This window comes from Castor canadensis, chromosome 6, assembly GCF_047511655.1.
Source record: "Castor canadensis chromosome 6, mCasCan1.hap1v2, whole genome shotgun sequence".
NCBI classification, from domain to species: domain Eukaryota; kingdom Metazoa; phylum Chordata; class Mammalia; order Rodentia; family Castoridae; genus Castor; species Castor canadensis.
The window spans coordinates 11,140,394-11,161,158 of record NC_133391.1 but is presented as its reverse complement, the minus strand read 5'-3'; the positions used below and the strand labels follow the sequence as shown (position 1 = coordinate 11,161,158).

The window sequence follows — 20,765 nt, the reverse complement described above, 5'->3', positions numbered from 1 at the left end:
CCCCAACAGCTTAACCTCGGTTCAGCCACCAGGAGCACAATGACAAGGACATCCAGAGGGCTGGGTGGCCTCTAACTGGATTCAGAGTCTTCTTAGACCTCTGCTGTGGGACTGGTCCTAGTAAGGTGTCTGGATCCCGAGTTCACGCCCAGATGCAAATTAATTTAATAACCTCCTTTGTCCCTAGGTGTCTGTCAGGGCTGGCGTGCTCCACCCTCAAAGGGTTGGACAGATGTGCACCCCCACCCCCACCCCCCGCCTTCAGCCACGCAGGTCGCCTCATCCCTTACCCCGCTGCTGAAAGCCCTCCAGGACTGCAGAGGGCGCTGTGGGTCACGCGCGCTGGGTTGCTCTGGCCGGCGGGAGGACCGGGAGGCCGTCTCTATGGTGGTGCGCTGTCCAGCATTTCAGCAATCGACGGTGGCGGCGCCCGCGGGAAGACGGGGGTGCGGGGCCGCGGGGGCCGCGGAGCTGCCCTGCGGAGCCGAGTGGAGGAGGCGGCCCGGACCAGCGGGGCCGGAGAACCTGGCTCCCACGCCCGGCAGAGCGCGGCGATCAGCGGGAAGGTGAGAGCCCCTGGTGGGGCGAGGGCATTTCCCAGAGGGGCTGGGGCTGGGTTGAACCTCAGGCTTCCGCAGCGGAGGGGTCTGCAGGCCTTGGGGCAGAGGGCCGGTGTTGGGGCGGAGGGTTGGCTCCTGAAGTGCATGTCTCAGGGGTGCAAGGCAGATGGGGGAACAGAAAGGAGAAAGGCTGAGGGATGGAGAAGAGAGTGGGGTCATGGGCAGAACTCTCCTGGGTATAAGTGACCATGGTTCAGCCCTTGAGGATGCCAGGGAGGCCCCCCTCAATCCAGTTGCTCTCCCCCAATTTAGAAGGAGGACCTACTCCCAAGGGAAGGGAGAGACAGATGCAGGGACATTGTGGAGATGCTGATCGCTGGCTAATGTGGAGGAAGCAGGTCCCCACCTGGATGCTGGGCCTCTGTCCAGCAGGGGTGCCCGAAGAGGGGACAGTCTGGCCCCTTTCCCAGCTACCCAAATGCCCCCTAGGGAGGCAGGAGCTGGCAGTGAGAACTGGGTCTCACACAGGCTGGCATATATTCTCACACCAGGAAGCGGATGGAGGACACAGATGACAAAATAGCCCCTGGGAGTTTGAGAGAAGGGTTGTTGGTGCCCTCTCTGGATACCCAGGGTTTCCAAGGCCTAGAGTGGCCCCAGCCCCATAGCGAATTCCTGGTTAAAAAAAAAAGGAGGGCTGAGAAAAGAGACGCAGCCTCTGTCTTGCCGCCTCCTCCCCCTCCTTCCCCAGGGCTCCTGCCTGGACAGTGTCAAAGCCTCCTGCAGTTCCTGCTCCTGGCAGCAGGTCCATTGTGAGGGAGGATCTGGGAAGAGCCAGGGAAAGACACCCTGGAGTACCGACCTGGTACTCCAGTGCCTGTGTTCTCTCCCAGCCATAACTTCTCACTCCCTTGAGACCTCCCCACTCACCACTCCTGGTGTGAGGACCTGGGCTGGTGTTTTGTGTTGTGTCAAAGGACAAGGCACGTACTTTGACAGAACATAGAACAGACACCAGATAGTTCCTCTCTTCAGGGGGCATCTTAAGGTCATGGCCTCAGCTTGTACCAAATTCTTCATCAGCCAGAAATAGGACCAAGTTGGCTAGGAAATGACTCCCACACAATGCTAGCTTTTGAGGTCCTTAACTTTTTGCCCCATCCCACTCTTCTGTGTGGGGTGGAGGAGGAATTCTTGAAGAGTGACTAAAGAGTGAATTGGGTTTTCAGAGGTAGGGTGGGTGAGGGAAACCATGAACTCTGAAGTCAGAGAGACAAGGGATCAAATCTAGGTTTACATGTCCTCAGGTAAGCCACTTAACCTTTCAGAGCCTGTCTCCTAATCTGCAGAGCAGGTATAATTAGTGTTAACAATATCTCCTTTGCTGTCAAAAGGAATCATCCCTATAATGGATGGGAAACTACTTTTTCTTTTAAGCTGTTTGATTCTGAATGAGTTTAGTAAGAAAGGAAGCCTTCCTTGACAGGTGTCAAGGTGTACACCCATATAATCCCAGCACTCAGGAGGCAGAAACAAGAAGAGCCTGAGTTTGAGGGCAGCCCGGGCTACAATAATGAGTTTCAGGCCATTGTGAGCTACATAGTGAGATACTGTCTCAATTTTTTTTTCTTAATTCCGTTAGGAGGAACTGGATGAAGGTGAAAAGTGTTTGCAATGTTTGAGGCACACCTTTCTCTTCCCAGAGGAGGCGGACATTGGTTTGAGGGCTCATACCAGCCTCTATGGTAGGCATGATGCCACAGCTGGCTCTGTTAGGTTACACACACACACACACACACACACACACACAGATACAAGGAAGACATCATTGTCTCTTTTACAGAGCTGAGAAACAAGGCTTGAGTTACTTTCCCAAGGTCATGAAGCCACTCAAGCTGTCTTCCTTGTGGCAGAAGTGTTGATGATTTCTCCCAACCTTTTGATATCAAGGCCAGTTAAGTGCCAGCTTTACAGGTGGGGAGCCTGAGGCAGACAGGGGAGGGTGTGCAGCACCGGGAGAGCACTCTCCCAAGGTCACTGGAATATTTGATGGTAGAAACTGCTTTGAACTGGCAGCTGGATGCCCTCATTGCAACCTTCCCCTGCTATTGTCCCGTCTCCAAAGGGGGACTCTTGTCTCTGGCAGGACCATCTGTTCACTGCTGTACCTGCACCCCTACTCCTCTGCCTGGCAGCCTCTTGCTGACCTCAACTGTTTGTTCCTTTCTGAGCAGTTCAATTTCACCCCCTGAGATGGCTCATGATCACAAGCAACTGTTGGGGTCAGCCTCCCTTACCACCCACATCTTATGGGCCCAGGGACAGAGTCAAACATAGCTATTCCAATCCCAGCATGCTGACGAGGTGGATAGGGGAGCCCTTCTTCTCTTCCTCAGCCTTGCACACGCTAGGAGCCACGCCCACACCCCGACCTTCGCATGTACCCTCCATCTCATTCTCATGTGATCCAGAGCCCAAAGTGCCAATGTCACCCGTTCACAGAGCAGCAAAACAAGGCCTAGAAGTGTAATGTGACTTCCCCAAGGTCAGAACAAGGTCTTGGTGCAACCCAAGCCCACTGCCTCAGGGGCCCCAGGGTGACTCCCACAACACCACTGTCCTCAACTCTCCAGCCTCTCCTGGGTTAGGGTCACTCCTGGCACTGTGGGCCAGCAGGGGGTCAGGGAGGTGACATGGCGGAGAAACTGAAAGTCTCCGGTCAGAGTCCAAGGACCTTCTTTCAGAGCCCAGCTCTGATTCTGGCTTCTTGTATGACCTTGAATTTGTCCCTTCCAATCTCAGAGTCAGTGTTCAGGACCATAAAATGATGGGCTTGACTAAATAACCCCCAAAGCCTCTGTGACCATGGAGATTGTAAGATTTCCTTGCTCTGTAAATTTGTGCACCAGGAAGCCTATGGTTCTATCAGCAGAGGCAGAAGTCACCTGCAGTTATTTCAAATTTTGATTTATTAATTGCAGCTGAGATTTCAAACTTACCTGTCCCTCCCAAAGACAGACTTGTGTTTGAGGGGAAAACACAGCTCAGAGAAGCCCCGTTGCACACCTGAAGACCCCAGACTCTGGCTAAGCCAAGAGTAGACTGCCTCCTGCAGCCCTGAATTTGAGGTGACCTGTGGGGACACTGAAGATGCCCTCCATAAACCTACCACACTTGTTCCCCAGAGCCCAGGAGGTCCCAGGACCTCTGTGCACAGGTGTGGGAGGCAATGGGCAGTGGCCAGGACAATTCATGGAGTTTGGGGAGAAGAAGGGAATTTGAAGCCCTGTTCTAGAAAGAAGGCAGGGCCTGAGTGGGGAAGCTAGTCCAGGTGAGTAGGAGGGCCAGAAGGAAATGGAGATAATCCAGCTCAGTCCCAACACTGTGGCTGGCAAAGGGCTGGGAATCTCAGAGAGAAAGAGAGAGGTTTAACAAGGGCAGAGGGGGACCAGTGACAGAGACCTGCTGAGGGGCAGGAGACTGAGCGAGGAGAAGTGCCTCAGGGTAGTGGCACTCAGTGGAGAGCTGTGGTCAGTGACTGGATAGAAGTTAGGTAAGGAAAGGAGTGTGGTGAGGAGGGGAGGAGGAGATCAGAGATAGGGAAAGAGGCCCAGAGGAGCAGAGGGGCCTGTGATAAGAAAGGCTCATTACCAGCAACCACAGACCCCAAGCCTGGCCCAGCCTAGGACTTCACGTGGTGACACCTCTGCTTTCTTGCTCTTTCATTCTCTTCTGAGTCATGAGCACAGGAGGGTGATTGCTGTGTTCTCAGAGGCCCAGCACTGTTTGCCCCATGTCATCCCAAATGGGGGCCTGGCCAGGTGAACCAGATCCAGGCTGACTCTTGGCCTGTGAGAAAGGTCTCAGTAGCCATATGTGCCTTGGCTCCAGAGCAGCCCCCAGCCCCTAGGGATGCCCCTGTAGCTAAGAGCCACCAGCCTGTCAGTCTGCAGTGCTGCTTCCTCGGCAGGCAGCCTGGTCTCAGCTTCCTGCCACCTCACACTGGCCTCCTGCCCACTGCAGAGGCTCCTGTGCCAGCTGGAAGACAGTATCCAGCTCCCTCAGCACCCTGCCAGAGCCTCTGAGGGCTGTGAGGAGGCTGGACCAGCCTCACCAGACCCTGGAGTCCAGGCAACTTTCTCAGCTGGGGAGCTATGGCTCCCCTTCCTACATCAGTTTCAGAACTGCCCAGGATGAAGGCAGGTAAAAGCAAGTTGTGCTGAATTCTTTTGACTTTTAAGAATGGTATGCTTTGCCTGGTATGGCAGTACACACTTATAATCCTGGCACTCAGGAGGGGAAGACAGGAGATCATGAGTTTGAGATCACTCTGTGCTACACAGTGAGTTCCAGGCCAGTCTGGGCTACATAGTGAGAACCCTGTCTCAGGGCAGGGTAGGGGAGAGAAAATTAAAAGAAAGAAAAAAACAAAAAAACAAGCTAGGCATGATGGCACATTCCTGTAATCCCAGCACTCAGGAGGTTAGAGGTATGAAGATCTTGATCCAAGGCTAGCAAAAGCGTTAGACCCTATCTGAAAAACAAACTAAAAGCAAAAGGATTAGCACAAGTGGTAGAGCACATGTCCAGCAAGCACATGGCCCTGAGTTCAATCCCCAGTGCTGCCACCAAAATGAAAAGAGGAAAAGAAAAAGAACCCCATCACCCTAAGATAAGCACGATGGATCTGGTAGGGCAGAGTTAAACAACTGGGAGCATTCTGTTCAGAAAGGGCTGTATCAAAGTTTTCACTCTATCAGAAGCATTCTCTGACGTCTTTAAAGATTTTTTTTTATATCTTCCCCTCCCTCCAGTGCTGGGAATTGAACCCTTAATGAAGACTGAATGTGGGTGGAGCTGCTTCCTAGGGAGCCAATGAAAGCTGGGGATAGAGCCACGCCCCTGCTCCTCCCCCCTTGAGTGGGCACATCTTCGGGGTCTGCCTGCTATGGGTTTCCCTTGGAAAACAGCCAGGCAGACCAGTCAGAAAGTGAGGTGGCCCTGAATCCTTTGCCAGGGACTAGCAAAACCTGCTGGCAGGGGATAGTATGAGAAGGTCACACATCCATTGGGGAGAGCATGGATCTCATAGGAACTTAGAAGAAAAAGGCTAGGCTTGGTGGCTTGCACCTGTAATCCCTGCTACTTGAAAGGTAGAAATCAGGAAATTGTGATTCAAAGACAACCTGGGCAAAAAGTTAGAAAGACCCCCATCTCAACAAAACAAGCCACATACGGTATTCCCAGTTACATGGGAAACATAGGTAGGAGGATCTTGGTGTAATGTTGGCCCTGGGCAAAAGTATAACCCTATCTGTAAACCAAACTAAAGTAAAAAAAGGGATGAGGGCATGGCTCAAGTGGTAGAGCGCCTACCTAGCAAAGCAAGTATGAGAATTTAGGTTTAATCCCCAGTACCACCAAAAAAAAAAAAAAAAGACAGAGAGGTGCCTCCTTCGTGCATGGAATGGCACAAGGGCATCTAAGTCCAGGCTGAGTGAGGGGAGCATGGTTATCAATGTAGCTGAAGCAGAGGCATGCCAGGAAATAGACAGCCTGGGGAGACTGCCAGGCTGGGTTGGGCCTTGAAGGACACTGACAACCTTGTAGGATCTGGTTGTTTGTTTGGGAAGCAAGGAGAGTCACAGCAACCTCAGATCAGTGTCATGAAATGGTTAGGTTGTCAATTCCAGAAGGACTGCCACAGCAGGTCCTCTTCACAGAGAGGTGAAGAGGACGGAACCAAGAGAAGAGGCTGGGGAGGAGGGGTTGTCCATCTGGGCAGGAGGTGACGGCACAATCAAAGAGGGACACAAATGGCCCCTGGGCAGTGCTCCAGACTAGACTCCCAGGGAGAAAGGAAGACCTGTGAGTAGGACAGAGTCAAGGGCAGGGGCAAGATGGAGGCAGGTAGTCTGCCCCCCAGACCCCTGCCTGACTGGTGGCACAGAACTTGGCATCAGGCAGAGACCCCAGGTTGGCAGAGTGGGTTTTAGGACTGGCAGAGTAGCTGGGCCACCCAATTAGGGCAGCAGAGGCTTCTGGGAAGGAGGGAGGGAAGGTGGCCTATTCAGCAGGTCCTGCCTCTGGTAACTCCTATCCACCTTCCTCATCTGGCCCTATCTGACACATGCTTCTTCTCACAACACCCCAGAACACTTCTTCTCTTCTGCCTCTTTAGCTCTCTCTTCTTCCCCTGCTCCTTGGATAGCAGAAAGCACATATGGTCCTTCACACATTCATACAGTCATTCATCAAACATTTCTCAGCCGCTTCTATGGACTGAAAAAGCTCCATTGTCATGGTCAGTCCCCCACACTGGAGTAAGGAAGGAGCAGGACAACCCTGGCACTGGAGCCCCCCTCAGCAGTGAGGAGTGAGGCTCATAAACCAGAATTTTGCTGGATGGAGTTATATGGGAGTGTCCGAGATCAGCCCAGACTCTGGTACAGGGAAGGACTACCTCCCTGATTGACTTTGGAGCTGGCTTCACAGATGGACCTCATCAGATGATGAGTACAGGTCCGCCAGGGGGAGGGCCCTCAGCAGAGGAGACAGCAGGAGCTGAGACAAAGGAGAGAACAGCACCATGGGCTCGGGGAACAGTGTGGCAGGAGGGTTTGGGCCTGTGCCAAGGACCTGGGTCCTAGCTGGAGAGGGTGGCTTCATGGTAGGGGGTTGGAATAGTGCCAGGCGAAGCTCTGTCTTTCTGCATAGAACACAAGGAATGTCCCCAGTAGGTAGGCAAAGGCCAGAGCTGCCTGAGGACACTCACCCACCAAGGGTGAATGTGACTTGCACAGATGGAGAGAACAGAGGGAGGAGGGGAAGAAGAACCTGCAGTATGTTTTCAGGACACAGGTCACCTGACCTACAGCTGATCTGGGACACCACAGCTCTAACCCAAAGGTGTCCGACACCTGCTTCTGTATTTTTTATAACAGTCTGTGGTAAGCAGATTCCTGGGACCCACCCCAATGATGGATTTAGAATCTCAGCCATGAGTCTGAGGATCTGCAGGATTTTTTGTTGTTGTCTTGTTTTATTTTGATTTTGGGAGTGGGAGTTTGGTGAACTGGGATTTGAACTCAGAGCTTCACACTTGCAGAGCAGGCATTTGAGCCACACACTCTAGTCCATTTTGGCTTTGGTTATTTTGGGGATGGGTCTTACAAAGTATTTGCCCAGGCTGGCTTTGAAACTCAATCCTCCCAATCTCAGCCTCCCAAGCAGCTAGGATTATAGGTGTGAGCCACTGGCGCTTGGCTAGGGCTGCAATTTTGAAAGCTTTCAGGTGACCGTACAGGCTGGAGTTGGAAAGCCGTGCCTTGTTGCCTTCCTCCTCCTCTACCTCCCTGAGCTTCAGGCTCTGCTCAGATATTCTGTGTGGTTCCTTCTGCTGACCTCTCTTCTTCTGTGTGTCCTCGAGTGCCCAGAGCTGCTTCTTGCTTGGCCTCTTTTATTCTCTGTCCTCTCTAGCTGCTTACTCTTGCATCTCACTTGGTGTCTCCCACGTGCCAGGTCCTGCTGCATGTGTTAACTCATCTCTTTTGTCCTCATGGAATCCTATGAAGGGGGAGATCACAGCTGAGGGAAACCAAGGCACAGGGAAATTCACAGAGTCTTCACATCCCTCAGCTCAGAAGTGGTACAACTGCAGGGGCTGTGCTATTCTGGGGTACCCCAGGCTGGTTGCTTTTTGAGAGAGCGACCTGTGTTACTCATTGCTGGAGGTCCCCAGTACAAGCACAGGCTGCCTACAGCAGGTGCTCAGTTTCCTCATCTGTAGGGTGGGGTAATATATGACCTTCTCTTCCAGGGCTGCTCTGCCCTGGGGAAGTCCAGGCACCCAGTGGAAATTGTACTTGGTCTGGGAGAATTGGTGGCAGCAGGAACTCCCTCTGGGATTTTAGAGCAGAATGGTTTCCCAGATGGAAGGCCTGTCCCCTCCTCTGCTCGCCTCTCCCAAAGACATCTCGCCCTCTCCACCCTGGCCAGGAGCCTGGGGAGAGCTTGTAGCTGGGGTGGGGTCAGATGTCTGATGAAGATTCTGGGCTAATGGTGGAGCTAGGTGGAGACTTGGAGAAGCCACTGTTGCCTGAGTAGCCTCCACTACCAGTGTGACCTCAAAGGGCTCACACCTTCCCAGAGCAATGAGGGGCCGCCCACCAGTCCTGCTTCCCACCCACAAACCCTCTGGAGCCCTGGGTTATTGTCAATGATGTGTTAATTAACTGCTTAATTAACTATTCAGGCTAATGAGATTAATTGACATTAATTGGTTACCACTTGTCAAGGACCCTGGAAACCCTCTCAGAGTTGAAGTGCGTGACTGGCACTGGGCAGGAGACTCGGGGAGGAGTTGTCACCATGCTATAGAGCTGGAGGTGACAGGTAGCAGGCAGGAGCAGGGTCAAGAGTAACAGGGGCTGGTGCCCAGGGACTGAGCTCCTCCTGGCAGCACTCAGGGCTGAACCCCTTTTCCCTCAGTTACATTAAAAAAAAAAAGGTCTTATAGCCAGGTATGATGACACATGCCTGTAATCCCAGCACTCAGGAGGCTGAGACAGGAGGATCTCAAGTTTGAGGCTGGTGTGGGATACACAGCAAGACCCTGTCACAAAAAAGAGGAGAAGAGAGGAGGGGAAGGGAGGGAAGGAGAGGGGGGGGAGAGAGAGAGAGAGAAAGAGAAAGGAAGGAAGGAAGAAAGGAAGGAAGGAAGGAAGGAAGGAAAGAAAGAAAGAAAGGTTTGTAAGAAATTGGGGGAAAAGCAAGAAACTTTCCTTCTTACATCCCCAAGGACCATAAAGATCTCGAGGGGGGAAGACCTTAAAATCCTAAATAAGCCATGCTGTAAGTAGGTCACCACATAACAACTGCTGGGATGCAGCACACATATTCAGTCAAAAAAAAAAAAAGCAGGAATGATGAGCAGTATAGGGTTGATAAAATATGCAAAATTATTAAACTGATGAAATGATCACATTATTGAGTCAATTACAGCCCCTCAAACCCACAGTACGTTTAATGCCTGTTTTAAAAACACAACTTACAGTTTTAAATTATAGCACTTTAAAACAACAACAGAAAAAAACTACTATGAAACACATCTACGTTTTAGGAGAGAGGAAAAAAAAAAGGCAGCCCACTCAAAAATAAGGGTGTGAATTTTATCTTCAGAGACATTTTCTCCAGACCAAATGACTTCCACATGGAGAGAGTCAGGAGCCTGTGATCTTGTCCTGACTTTGTCGATGACCCCTTAGGGGTCCCTTCCCTTCTTTGGGCCTCAGTTTCCTCAATGCTGAGATCCTGGCCTATCTTCTTAAGAGAGTATTTACATGGAGCAGAGATGGCGTGAGTTTTGAGTATGCTAGAAACACATTCAAATGTAATGAGAGAAAAGGGGTCCATTTTTGGTGGTAGGGTCAAGCTTCCAGCTTGTTGGGAAGGGGTGCTTCCCCAGCAAGAAGGACTCCCTGTTTGGTGACAGAGGTCTTTAGTGTGGCAAGGGAAGTCACAAAGAATGAATGTGGGGTCTCTATCTATCCCCATTTACTACCCAATTCTGTAGCCCCTGGGGGAGGAAGGACCAGGAGAGACTGGAGGCTGTTGCCTAGCAACAAGAGGCGCATCTGGATCGATGGGAAAGGCAGGCGATGCTCCAGCCCCCAGCCCGGCTCTCTCTGGCTCTCTCTTTGATCTCAGCCAGCCCAGCAGGAACCTGGGGGGGATGCCCAGGGCGGCCTGCCTGATTAAAGCTGAGTCAATAGAGGGAATTTTCCATAATAAGGTTGTGTGAGCATTGGAAGAAGCTGCTCCTGGCTTCTCCCGGCACCCTCCCTGGTGGGGCTGGGTGTGGGACATGGGGAGGGGCTGTCCCATCGGTCTGTCCAGCATCCACCTTTCCTGCTGAGAGCTCTGGGGGTGGATACATTGTCTCCCAACTTTGGTTCTTCTTAGTTTTGGACTGCCAGGGATTCAGAACCCAGCCCCGCTTGGACCTCACTAGTATCCAGACCCCTGACATTTGGTCCAGAGGAGGGAAACTAAGGTCCAGTCATATAGCTCCTAGCCCATCTTGCCTTCCTCAGTCCAGTTCCCAGGTGTGACCTGGGACAGTCTGATCCTGGGGGGAGGGGAAGGAGGTGATGGAGGCTGGGGAGAGCACACGGGCTCCTTGTATTTCACAGCAGAATCAGTCCCAGACCCAGCGTGGATGAGTCCTCAGAGAGTGTGGACACTTGATCTACACCCTCCCCCAGACAAAAGCACCACCTCAAGGTCACCCAGCCCATCAGTGACAGCTCAGCTACGAATTGCTCCTTTGTCCAGCTAAGCTGAAGCTACTGTTTGGGGAGCCCCCCCAGCCCACCCCCAAATCTACCTTCCAGCTCTGACAACCACGGGGGAGCTGCTTTCCAGCTGGTAGGTAACATGCAATATTGCCGAGGGCCCCAAAGAGGACTGTGTGGGCTGGACATCACAAGGCTCCCCACAGAGTGCAAGGAAGGGGACACTGAAATGCCACTTGCTTTTGCAGTATCAGTTCTGGTTTCTATAGCTGTCTGCTGGATTGGATCATAACCAGTATTGCATGTTCTGGTCTGCCCCATTAGGCCTGTAGGGCTGGCGTGTGGGTCCCCACTCTCCTCTACTGGCGTAGCTAGTTGGAAGGTGTTTCAGCTTGGTCTGTTCTATATGAGGGTCTCTACAGCCTGTCCAGGGCTATAGTGGTCTGCACTGGTCTCACTGGGCTTTGTTGCCAGGACTTTGGTCCCTTGGCACATAGCAGAGACCTCTTTGTCCCTGGGGACCTGCCACCAGACTTTTTTTTTTTTTTGGGTACTATGGTTTGAACTCAAGGCCTGCACCTTTTTTGTGTATGGTTTTTCAAGATAGGGTCTCTCGAACTGCTTGCCTGGACTGGCTTTGAACCGAGATCCTCCTGATCTCTGCCTCCTGAGTAGCTGGGATTACAGGGGTGAGCCATTGGCGCCCGGCCCACTCAGACTTCTTCATTGGAATACAAAACAGAGCTAACAGGACAGGGGCCCTAAGCATCATGGTGGGCTGAGCCTGGGTGCCAGGCAAGTCCTTCCTGTCTGTTCAGAGATAGAACTGGACTCCAGGGTTTATGAAGTAGATGACAATGAGGTTTGAAATGTCAACACACAGAATCAGAGCATATAGGAGTGGTGAACAAAGAAATTCCTGGAAATGGCAGTGGTAAAACATAAGTACTGACTTTGCTCTGTGCCAAGGTACTAGGGACAGGAAGATAAGCTAGACTAGCCCAGAACAACTTAAGTGCCAGGAGTAGCAACCACAGAGTGATTGCAGAGGCACATCCCCACATGACATCCTTCTAGGAGGTCAGGGAAGGCTTCAGGAGGAGATGACATTTGAGGTCTTGCAGGATGAGTGGAGAAAAAGGGGGCATTCTAGGCACAAGGACCAGCATGGACCTGTGTGCTCCTGGGTGAAGCAGAGTTCAGCATATAGGACAGGAACTAGCCTGGGACTGGACAGGCAGCCCAAACTGACATGCCAGCAAAGCAGCCTAGGCTTTCTCCTGTGGCTGATGCCCTGTTTGTCTGCCCTGCTTGCCTGCCCTTGGTACCCTTCTTGGTGCTGGAGCCTTGCCAGCTCAGCTGCTTCTGTTCAACAGCACAGACAGGCTACTGAGGGGAAGGGACAGAGGGAAGAAAACAGGCCAAGCCCTCCCCAGGCATGCTGGACCCAGCTCTGGACTGGATAGGGGAGGGCAGGAGAAGGGCCACCAGGGATGCACTGGGCTGTTGTGTCAGCCCCCGCATGGTCAGGCTCCCTACTCCTCTTGGAACCACTCTCCTGCACCAGCCCTGGCCTAGGCAGCCTCAGCCCAGAAGCTCCAGCCAAGGCCTTCCTCTGACTCCAGCGGGGAGTCAGGAAGCGCCAGCTGCTGAATAATTAAAAAGAAGGCTTTCAGCATTTCTCCCTCCCTGGTGGCAGCCACATCTTCAGGAGGGTTGGGTAACAAACACAGCACAAGCGCCTCCCAAGAGAAACTCCAAGGAGCAGGAGAAGGCTCTGTAACCCTCTCCCTGCCGCATCTAGCCACCTTCTCCAGCCTCTCCCTGCGGACAGGGATCTGTTCTTAAGCATGGACCCGGCTCTACTGCAAGTGCTAGTTGGTAGCTGTGAATGCTGGCCTGCTGGCATGCTAGCTTTCACAAGTTTGTGCCTGGTGGGAAAAGGTACAGTAGCTACCTGGACTGATTTATAGGGATCTATATTTCTTCCTGGTCTAATCCACACCTGTTAGACTGGTTGCCATAGTTTGTGCGTGACAATAACCTCTAACACTTAATACATAGAGCTTCTTGTATGTCACAGCACTGCGCTGTACTTATATCACTTCTTTCGTTCTGTGGACCACCTTGGGAGGGGGATACTTATACCAGCCCATTGTACAGATGAGGAAAGTCAGTGCAGAGGTTAAGTCACTTAAGGGCACATAGGAAGTGATTTGAACCCAGGTACTCACAGATCTGCACAGAGATGCTTCAGATACTGTGAACTTTGCCATACTTTAGGATCAACCTCTCTCCAAAGGGCAGGGGACACCCAAGGTTTAGGCACCAGGCTAGGAGAGAAATCTTTCCAAAATGCAAATTTGAGCTGGGTGTTGATGGCTTGCACCTCAATCCTAGCTACTCAAGAGGCAGAGATCAGGAGGATTGCTGTTCAAAGCTAGCCCAGGCAAATAGTTCATGACACCCTATCTAGAAAAAAACCATCACAAAAAAAGGGCTGGTGGAGTGTCTTAAGTGGTAAAGTGCCTGCCGTGCAAGCAAGAGGCCCTGAGTTCAAGCTTTGGTACTGCCAAAAAAATATATAAAATTTAAAAATGCAAATTTGACTGTGACCTCCCCAGCTCAACACCCTTCACTGGCTCCCTCTTACCTGCAGGGTATGATGTAGCCCTGAATACCTGGTGGCCTGGCTCTTGCCCCCACCTGGTCCCTGAGTTCAGCTGCCCATAGCCATCTGCACACTCTGCCAGGACAACTTTTCTCCTCTTCTTTCTCCTGCCAGCTTCTATTGATGCCTCCTACTGATTCCTCCAGGAAGACTTCCCAGCTATCCTCCTTTTCACTCACCCCAGCTCAGTCTGATGTTTCTGCCACACATCCCCCATTCCAGCACTTTTTGGCAGTACTGGGGTTTGAACTCAGGGCCTCATGCTTGCTAGACAGGTGCTTTACCACTTCAGCCACGCCCTCAGCCCTCCATCCCTACATTTTAAGCATCAATACCTCTTCCCCTGCATTTCTCACTTGTCCTGTAGTGGACAGTAGAGTAGCCACTGGAGATAAAGCTGTGCCCTGAATGAGGGACTCAACCCTGAGCCCATGGGTATCTCCAGGTGCTGTGACCCTTACTCTCGGTGGAGATCACAGGGGAGACCCCAGTTTCTTGTGGCAGTTACTGATGTGGTCACTGTGCCCCTCCCCTTCTCATGGGCTGGAATTCTGGTGCAGGGTCCCTACAGGACAGAAAGAAGTTTGCAGGAGCGTGCTCCAGCAAATATGTCAGTGTATTCATGCAACCTGGCTTTAATCCCAGGGACTGGAGTGTGGGGGACCCACCTAGATTCCTTAGTCATGATGGAGATGATTTGTCTCTTCCATCTTGATAGAATATCTTGACAAACCATTGTTATTGCACACTTGTCTTTACCAGATTTAGTTTTACACCGAAGTACCCAGTCACGTTTCTGACAGATACAAAGAATCTTTCTCCAGAAAATTCAGCAGGCTGAGTCCCTGCACGAACACGTACACACATGCACACACACACTGCCTCCAGAAGGCCTCATCCTGTGTTCACAACCCCACCTTCATGGGAATGCAGCTTCCAAAATCAAGCATCACACCCAACGAGGATCTTGGTTCAAGGCCAATCAGAGCAAAAGCATCACAGGTTCTCACCTTATCTGAAAAACAAGCTAAAGCAAAAAGGGTTGGGGTTGTAGCTCAAGAGGTGTGGAGTGATCTGGGTTCATACCTAAGTATTAAAAAAGACATTTTTTTCTCAACCTGATCTCATGGTCCCATGTCACTGGACCCTGGATACCCTTGGCCTTACCCTGTGCAGTCCACTGCATGGACACCCTATTTCTGACCTGAACAAGATTCGTCTTTTAAAGAGCCATTCCAGACATCATTCCTTTGCAAAACCTTTCCTGACCATCCCAGGCAAAGCCTGGTTCCTTTTGGCTCCCCAAACACTGAGAGAGGGACCACAGAGTGCCTATAAGGACCTATTTCCTCACCAGCTTGTCCCTGAATGAAAGAGTGAATGATCCTACCCAGCTACAAGTTAGGGAGGATCATTTTAATTGTACAGATGGGGAAACTGAGGCTCAGAGCAGCTTAGTGACTTCCACTGATCCCCCAAACAGAAGTGGTAAGAATCAGAATTTAAGTTTAAAATCGTCTGACTCCCCCTCCAGTGCTTCTTGTCTAAGGTCCCCCTACCCTGGGCCTAGTGGAGACAGCAGACTTAGTGGTTGTGTGTGACTGCAGACTGAGACCTTCTGTGAATCCATGGGAGCCTGTGCCTTAGAGGGTGTGGAGGCCCTGAGTCCTGTGGTTGGCAACACGGGGGTGGGGGGGACACTGGCTGTGGTGCTGAACCCCCGAGGGCAGGCGTTACAGGAAGCTGTCCGTAGTGCTGGCGTCCTGAGCCATTGCCAGAGAAGGTGAGGCCCCGGGTTGGTGGTGCAGGAGCTGTCGTGGTGCTGGAAGCCCGAGCTGTTCGAGAGAGATGGGGAGGTAGGCTTTTCAGAGGCCAGCTGAGGGAAGCTGACCTTGCTCATTCTGGGGTTTTAATCTTCAGCTATATGATGATGGCTCCCAAATCAGACCCAGATCAGAGACTCTCAAATGCCAGACCCATGATCTCCTCCTGGATGTCCAGGGACTGCTCACACACTCCATGTCTAAAACAGGGCACTCAGCTGGGTGACAGTGGCTCATGCATGTAATCCTAGCTACTCAGGAGGCAGAGATCAGGAGGTTTGAAGCCAACCAGGGCAAATAGCTTCTTACCTCAAAAATACCTAACACAAAAAAGGGCTGGCAGAGTGCTCAAGTGGTAGAGTACCTGCCTAGCAAGCATGAGGCCCTGAGTTCAAACCCTACTACCTCCCAAAAAGACAAAACAAAAACAAAAACAAAACCCCAAAACCAGGACACTCACCATTGACAACTGCTCAGAATGACCACCAGGTCCTGGTGTTCATCCTTGACCACAAACCTATGAGGATGGATTCAATTATTAGTTCCATTTTACAGGCAAGAAGGTGGAGACACAGAGAGTTTAAGTCACATCCCCAAGACCACCCAGCTCATGAATTCCCAAAGGGCACAGCTCTGTCTCCCCCTCAAACCAGGAGTCCCCAGGGCAGGGCCGTATCTCCTCCACCTGTGTGCAGCCAACTGTCTCTCTCCAAAACCTAGCCAGGAAACTAACTGACCTGAGCATCTAACTCTCCTGAGCCCCAAAGTGAGTGGTGACATTAGCTGAGAGGACTGTCAGCAGCTGAGCTTCCAGAGCAGTGTGGACACTGCCACCCAGACAGGCTGCTTCACATTCAATTAACCATCATCTCCTGAATGCCAGGGACTGCTCACCCACTCCATGTGGGAGTCTGGCCCAGATGCCAGCCCAGTGTTCAGTTTGTGACCCATAATATCCATAACCAGTCCTGCTTCAGAGCCCCATGCTTGGACCTGTGGGAGGGAAATAGCCCGGAGACCCACCCATGATGGCGGAAAATCAGGCCTCTGTCCCTTTAGTCACTTCTTGGCTAGCAGAAAAAGGGGTGCTTCTCTGTGGGTATGCACTGACTTAGAGCTTCATGGCTTAATCTCCATATACTTTGGGCTATCTCTGGCATCTGGGCTTGCTCTTGGGACTTGACCCAGCAGTGGGGGGTCTCAGCTGTGCCCCAGCAATGGCTGGTGTAGCACTGGTCACTGGCGACCTCAGCAGGAAGTGAGCAGGCTAAAGTTCTGGTGACGTACATATAGAGCTAGTGCGACCCAGACTTCCAGAGTAGGAAAAGACCTGAGTGATCCCTGAGTCCATCTCCTCATTGTCCAATGAGGAAACGGTCCAGAGAGGGGAAAGAGGGACTCTCTTAGGTTTCACAGCCAATCAGGGGTGGAGAAAAGATTTCCCATTTGCTGCTCTGCCTCCAAAGAGGTGCAGCATCAGTGTCCTCAAGAACCAAAACAAGCCAGGTGCCAGTGGCTCACTGTAATCCTAGCTACTCAAGAGGCAGAGATCAGAAGGATCGTGGTTAGAAGCCAGCATAGGCAAATAGTTCATGAGACCCTATTGCAAAACAACCATCACGGGGGGAGAAGTGACCCAAACAGTGTATGCACATGTGAATAAATGAATTTTAAAAATCACAAAAAAAGAGTGGTAGAGTGCTTCACTCTGCCTGGCAAGCATGAGGTCCTGAGTTCAAATCTCAGTTCTGCCAAAAGAACCAAAAGACGTTAGGGTCAGGGTTTAAGTTAAGGTTAGCTTTATGACTTTACTCCATATCTGCTGGCTTCATCCCCACCAACCTCTCATCCTCAACACACCCTGCTTTGCCCTCTCAGTTCCCCATCACAACAAATGGCTGCACCATCAACCTGTTCACCCGGGCTGGAGACCCAACCCCACAACCAATCACACATACTGTCAATCAGCCTACCTGCTCTCCAGTCTTCCCCAGCCAAGCAGGGATCCAGAGACCTCTCAAGTTTTCTTTGGCCACACAATACTGCTGCTTCCAGAGGGCCAGGATGAGGTCTGTTTGTTTGTTTCTTTTTTTGGGGTGGTATGAGGGTTTGAACTCAGAGTTGTATGCTTGATAGGCAGGCACTCTACCCCGAGCCACACCCCCGGCCCCAGGATGGGGCCTTTTTAACCTCCAAATCCCAGCTCTTTGTTTTTTGTTTTGTCTTGGTTTTTTTTTTTTTTTGGCAGTACTGGGGTTTGAACTCAGAGCCTCATGCTTGTAAGGCAGGCACTCTTACTACTTGAGCTGCTTTACCAGACCTAATTTGTGGGGGTTTTTTGGTGTTTTGGTTTTTTTGTTGTTGTTGTTTTGTTTTTTGTTTTTTTTTTTGAGATAAGGTCTCATGAACTATTTGCCTGGGGCAGGCTTCAAACTGTGATTCTCCTGATCTCTGCCTCCTGAGTAGCTGGGATTACAGGTGTGAGCCACTGGCACCCGGCAAAGCATGTTGATTATTGAACAAACAAACCCTTCCTTGGACTGAGCTGAAGCTGACACTAGAGGACTTCCCTGCTGGGGTCCTGGCTTGGTCTTCTGCAGCTGGGCCAGGCCTTTGCTCCTCTCAGGGTGGCCAAGCACCAGCAGTGTTGGTGACATTTGGGAACTTGTGAGGAATGCAGATTCTCAGGCCCCACTCAGATCTACTGAACAGAAAGGCTACTAATCGGGACCAGCAGTCTCTGTGTTAACCCCCCTCAGGGGTCCCGAAGGCCAACAAGATTGAAGACAGCGGTGTAGACCACCACCTCCCATCACAGCTTCATAGCTCCTGGGGGACCTTCGCCAGCGACCTCACCCTGAGATTCTCATCTGGGGTGCGTCTCAGGTTGATTGACAAAAAAATATAGGACACCCAATTAAATTTGAATTTCAGATAAACAATGAATAATTTTTAGAAGTATGCCCCAAATATGAAATTCATGAAATTCAAATTTAATTTAACAAGGCATTCTGTATTTTTATTTGTCCAAACTGGCAAATCTAGCTAGAGTTCGTTCCTTCCTTCCTTCCTCCCTCCCTCCCTCCCTTTCTTCCTTCCTCCCTCTCTTCCAGTGTAGCCCAGTGCTGGGCCTCTAAGTAGCACTCTGTAGGTATCCCAGGCTTGCCTCAAACTCAAGATCCTCCTGCCTCAGCCTCCCAAATGCTGAGATTACAGATATGCTCCCCTGTACCCAGCCTTGGAATTTCTTTTCTTCTTCACCCAGTGAAGGAGAACCACCTGGGCAAAGGATCAGAGGAGTAAGGTCACCTATTGGGAGTGATCCCCAAGGCTAGAACTGGAGGTTGGTTAGGATAGAGTGTAGCAAGGGATGAAGTTTCAGACTGGGGGCAGTTTCAGTGGCTGAGCATGCACAAAGCCTTCGGTTCCATCCTCAGCACTGCAAAATAATTTCTTTTTTTGTGATGTTAGAGTTTGAACTCAGGGCCTACACGTTGAAGCACTCCACCAGTCCTTTTTTGTGATGGATTTTTTCGAGATAGGGTCTCTTGAACTATTTGCCAGGGCTGGTAAATAGGATGATGATCCTCCTAATCTCTGCCTCCTGAGTAGCTAGGATTACAGGCACGAGCTACTGGCGCCCGGCTTAAAAAAAAAATTCTTTTTTAAGGAAAAGTAAAGAGGAAAGAGTGAAGTTTGGAGATAGCAGAAGGCAGGAGGAAAGCAAGTTGCGCATGTGTTCCTCCACCCCACCTCCTTTTGTAATTGTCTCAGATTTCACCTCCCATGCTTTGAGCTCTCCTCATGTGTGGCTGGCACTTGGCTGGCACTAGGAGTTGAAGGCTAAACTAGGGCGGTAGAACCCACAGTGACAGCAGCCAGGGACAGCTCTGGGAGGGTGGCACTAGCTGAGGTGTGAGGGAGGCTCTGGAAGGTGAGGTACCTATGAGCTGTGACTTTGAGACAACCAGGTCAAGAGTATCTTGGAAGGGTGGAGGTGTGGTTCAAGAGGTACAGCAAAGCCCTGAGTTCAAACCCAAGTCCACTTAAAAAAAAAAAGAAGCAGCAGCATCCTGGGAGAGGGGGATAGCAGCTGGACTGGGAGGTAGGGCGATATCACAACTTTTTTGGGAGGGCGGCAGGGGAGATGGGTTTGAACTCAGGGCTTTTCACTCACGAAGCAGGCACTCTACTGCTTGAGCCACACCCCCAGCCCATTTTGTTCTGGTGATTTTGGAGATGGGATCTCACTAACTATTTGCCTGAGCTGGCCTCAAACAGTGATCCTCCTGAGTTCAGCCTTCCAAGTAGCTAGGGTTACAGGCATGAGCCACCTGTGGCCAGCTTATGTCACAACTTTAAACCAAAGTGACAGGAAGACTCAAGGCTGACTCAGAGCCCAATATGGTCTGGTGTGCTCCTGGCTGATCTGCCAGGCTATCAAGTGAAGGATGGAGGTCTGGGAGCAGGGAGGCCAGGGAGAACACTGAAGTCATGAACCAGAGGGAGGCTCTTGGACTGAGAACGTTTCAGGGAAGGAGAAAAGGAAGTGGATAAAGGAGGTCATGTTGAGAAGAGAGGGTAAAGGACCAAACTTTTTTGTTGTTGAGGCAGCTATGGGCTTTGTAGCTCAGGCTGGTCTGGAACTTGAGATCCTCCTGCCTCAGCCTCCTGAGTGCTGGGATTACAAATGTACACCACAATGCCCAGTTTAGGGACCAAACTTGACGACAAGTGAACTGCAGGGGGTCAGGGTCATGAGGGTCTCCAAACTCCACACCTGTTCCTAGTTCAGGGGACCAACAGATGGGAGGGTCTACCATCTCCCAAGCACTGTGGCCAAAGGAGGTGGGGGCACGGTGAGTGGGTGCAGGGCTGGTCTAGAGACAGAGATGGGAAGCAGGCAGGGTTCGGGGCGGAGACTGGGTTTAGAGGAGCAGTTGTGTTCTGTAAGCCCCCAGTATCTCACTTCTCCTGGGGAGTCTGGATGATGCTCCCAAGCACAGGCAGGGATCAGAGGCTCAGAGTGGGGCAAAAACATCTCAGGGTCACACAGCAAGCACGGAAGAACTTGGCCTAGAACTCAGGGGCTTGGAACTAGAGAAACTTACATCCTCATTATCACTGTCACTCTGTCCTTTTCCAAGAAGCTTGTGTCTCTCACAGCCCCCTCTCTGTCTTCCAGTTTCTGTGTCCAAATACCCTCTACCTCAGCACTCTGAGGCCAGTGAGGGGAGGCTGTATTGCATGGGGCGGGGAGAGTTTGGGGGGTAGTTTGCCAGGAAGGTCCCAGTCCAGACATGCCCATACATTCTCTTCCTCCCTTCCCTCCCTCCCTCCCATCCCACTCCTTGGAAATGAGGCCTTCCTGTTGCTTAGCAACTAACTTTCCTTGGAGAAAAGAAATGGAAATAGC

At 51.4% G+C, this 20,765-nt stretch overlaps 1 protein-coding gene across 2 annotated transcripts in view; it reads left to right on the top strand.

Moving 5' to 3' along the window:
- Window positions 1-408: 408 nt before the first annotated feature.
- Window positions 409-20,765, top strand: part of Srrm3 (serine/arginine repetitive matrix 3) — a 54,184-nt gene continuing 33,827 nt past the window's right edge. For both annotated transcript variants that reach the window (XM_074075695.1, XM_074075696.1), the window contains exon 1: window positions 409-566. The gene's annotated coding sequence lies outside the window, so the exon portion shown is untranslated. The remainder of the gene's footprint in view (window positions 567-20,765) is intronic.